This window comes from Taudactylus pleione, unplaced genomic scaffold (genome assembly GCF_031769625.1).
Source record: "Taudactylus pleione unplaced genomic scaffold, aTauple2 ptg000967l, whole genome shotgun sequence".
Lineage (NCBI taxonomy): Eukaryota > Metazoa > Chordata > Amphibia > Anura > Myobatrachidae > Taudactylus > Taudactylus pleione.
The window spans coordinates 11,822,501-11,825,000 of NW_028285368.1; the positions used below are offsets into that span (position 1 = coordinate 11,822,501).

Below are 2,500 nucleotides of genomic sequence, written 5' to 3' on the forward strand. Positions count from 1 at the left end.
AATTCATTGATAAGTTGAAAAAATTAAATGTAAAATGTAATAGAAAAGAATGTTATGGCAGTATAAAATTACCTACAGCACCTGGTATTCCCAGGTGGTCTCCCATCCAAGTACTAACCAGGCCCAACACTGCATAGCTTCCAAGATCAGATGAGATTGGGCATGTCCAGTGTGGTTTGGCTATAGGTGCTCTAAAACATTAACTTTAGACCTCTTTTACTTCTTAACTCAAGTAAATTCAATGATAAGTTGAAAAATTAAATGTAAAATTTAATAGAAAAGAATGTTATGGCAGTATAAAATTACCTACAGCTCCTGGTATTCCCAGGTGGTCTCACATCCAAGTACTAACCAGGCCCAACACTGCATAGCTTCCAAGATCAGACGAGATTGGGCATGTCCAGTGTGGTTTGGCTGTAGGTGCTCAAAAACATTAACTTTAGACCTCTATTACTTCTTAACTCAAGTAAATTCATTGATAAGTTGAAAAAATTAAATTTAAAATGTAATAGAAAAGAATGTTATGGCAGTATAAAATTACCTACAGCACCTGGTAATCCCAGGTGGTCTCCCATCCAAGTACTAACCAGGCCCAACACTGCCTAGCTTCCAAGTTCAGACAAGATTGGGCATGTCCAGTGTGGTTTGGCTGTAGGTGCTCAAAAACATTAACTTTAGACCTCTTTTACTTCTTAACTCAAGTAAATTCAATGATAAGTTGAAAAATGAAATGTAAAATGTAATAGAAAAGAATGTTATGGCAGTATAAAATTACCTACAGCACCTAGTATTCCCAGGTGGTCTCCCATCCAAGTAGTAACCAGGCCCAACACTGCATAGCTTCCAAGATCAGACGAGATTGGGCATGTCTAGTGTGGTTTGGCAGTAGGTGCTCAAAATCATTAACTTTAGACCTCTTTTACTTCTTAACTCAAGTAAATTCATTGATAAGTTGAAAAAATGAAATGTAGAATGTAATAGAAAAGAATGTTTTGGCTGTCTAAAATTACCTACAGCACCTGGTATTCCAAGGTGGTCTCCCATCCAAGTACAAACCAGGCCCAACACTGCATAGCTTCCAAGATCAGACGAGATTGGGCATGTCCTGTGTGGTTTGGCTATAGGTGCTGAAAAATATTAACTTTAGACATCTATTACTTCTTAATTCAAGTAAATTCATTGCTAAGTTGAAAAAATGTAATGTAAAATGTAATAGAAAAGAATGTAATGGCTATATAAAATTACCTACAGCACCTGGTATTCCCAGGTGGTTTCCCATCTAAGTACTAACCAGGCCCAACACTGCATAGCTTCCAAGATCAGACGAGATTGGGCATGTCCACTGTGGTTTGGCTGTAGGTGCTCAAAAGCATTAAATTTAGACCGCTTTTACTTCTTAACACAAGTAAATTCATTGATAAGTTGAAAAAATTAAATGTAAAATGTAATAGAAAAGAATGTTATGGCAGTATATAATTACCTACAGCACCTGGGATTCCTAGATAGTCTCCCATCCAAGTACTAACCAGTCCCAACACTGCATAGCTTCCAAGATCAGATGAGATTGGGCATGTCCAGTGTGGTTTGGCTGTAGGTGCTCAAAAACATTAACTTTAGACCTGTATTACTTCTTAACTCAAGTAAATTCATTGATAAGTTGAAAAAATTAAATTTAAAATGTAATAGAAAAGAATGTTATGGCAGTATAAAATTACCTACAGCACCTAGTATTCCCAGGTGGTCTCCCATCTAAGTACTAACCAGGCCCAACACTGCATAGCTTCCAAGATCAGACAAGATTTGGCATGTCCAGTGTGGTTTGGCTGTAGGTGCTCAAAAATATTAACTTTAGACCTCTTTTACTTCTTAACTCAAGTAAATTCATTGATAAGTTGAAAAAATGAAATTTAAAATGTAATAGAAAAGAATGATTTTGGCTGTCTAAAATTACCTACAGCACCTGGTATTCCCAGGTGGTCTCCCATCCAAGTACAAACCAGGCCCAACACTGCATAGCTTCCAAGATCAGACGAGATTGGGCATGTCCAGTGTGGTTTGGCTGTAGGTGCTCAAAAGTATTAAATTTAGACCTCTATTACTTCTTAACTCAAGTAAATTCATTGATAAGATGAAAAAATTAAATGTAAAATGTAATAGAAAAGAATGTTATGGCAGTATAAAATTACCTACAGCTCCTGGTATTCCCAGGTGGTCTCCCATCCAAGTACTAACCAGGCCCAACACTGCATAGCTTCCAAGATCAGACGAGATTGGGAATGTCCACTGTGGTTTGGCTTTAGGTGCTCAAAATCGTTAAATTTAGACCGCTTTTACTTCTTAACTCAAGTAAATTCATTGATAAGTTGAAAAAATTAAATGTAAAATGTAATAGAAAAGAATGTTATGGCAGTATAAAATTACCTACAGCACCTGGTATTCCCAGGTGGTCTCCCATCCAAGTACTAACCAGGCCCAACACTGCCTAGCTTCCAAGTTCAGA

The 2,500-nt window shown here is 37.1% G+C and overlaps 2 non-coding genes and 9 pseudogenes across 2 annotated transcripts in view; all 11 read right to left on the reverse strand.

Moving 5' to 3' along the window:
- Positions 1-69: 69 nt before the first annotated feature.
- On the reverse strand, positions 70-188 carry LOC148467432 (5S ribosomal RNA). Its single transcript, XR_015873357.1, has one exon. It is a non-coding gene; the product is annotated as a 5S ribosomal RNA (ribosomal RNA).
- Positions 189-303: 115 nt separating this feature from the next.
- LOC148467433 (5S ribosomal RNA) lies at positions 304-422 on the reverse strand (annotated as a pseudogene).
- Positions 423-538: 116 nt separating this feature from the next.
- On the reverse strand, positions 539-657 carry LOC148467434 (5S ribosomal RNA; annotated as a pseudogene).
- A 115-nt stretch (positions 658-772) lies between these two features.
- LOC148467435 (5S ribosomal RNA) lies at positions 773-891 on the reverse strand (annotated as a pseudogene).
- A 116-nt stretch (positions 892-1,007) lies between these two features.
- On the reverse strand, positions 1,008-1,126 carry LOC148467436 (5S ribosomal RNA; annotated as a pseudogene).
- Positions 1,127-1,242: 116 nt separating this feature from the next.
- LOC148467437 (5S ribosomal RNA) lies at positions 1,243-1,361 on the reverse strand (annotated as a pseudogene).
- Positions 1,362-1,477: 116 nt separating this feature from the next.
- LOC148467438 (5S ribosomal RNA) lies at positions 1,478-1,596 on the reverse strand (annotated as a pseudogene).
- A 116-nt stretch (positions 1,597-1,712) lies between these two features.
- LOC148467439 (5S ribosomal RNA) lies at positions 1,713-1,831 on the reverse strand (annotated as a pseudogene).
- A 117-nt stretch (positions 1,832-1,948) lies between these two features.
- Positions 1,949-2,067, reverse strand: LOC148467440 (5S ribosomal RNA; annotated as a pseudogene).
- A 116-nt stretch (positions 2,068-2,183) lies between these two features.
- Positions 2,184-2,302, reverse strand: LOC148467441 (5S ribosomal RNA; annotated as a pseudogene).
- Positions 2,303-2,418: 116 nt separating this feature from the next.
- The window catches only part of LOC148467442 (5S ribosomal RNA), a 119-nt gene continuing 37 nt past the window's right edge, over positions 2,419-2,500 (reverse strand). Inside the window, exon 1 of the ribosomal RNA XR_015874330.1 lies at positions 2,419-2,500. This exon is cut by the window's right edge and continues 37 nt beyond it. This is a non-coding gene — a ribosomal RNA (5S ribosomal RNA).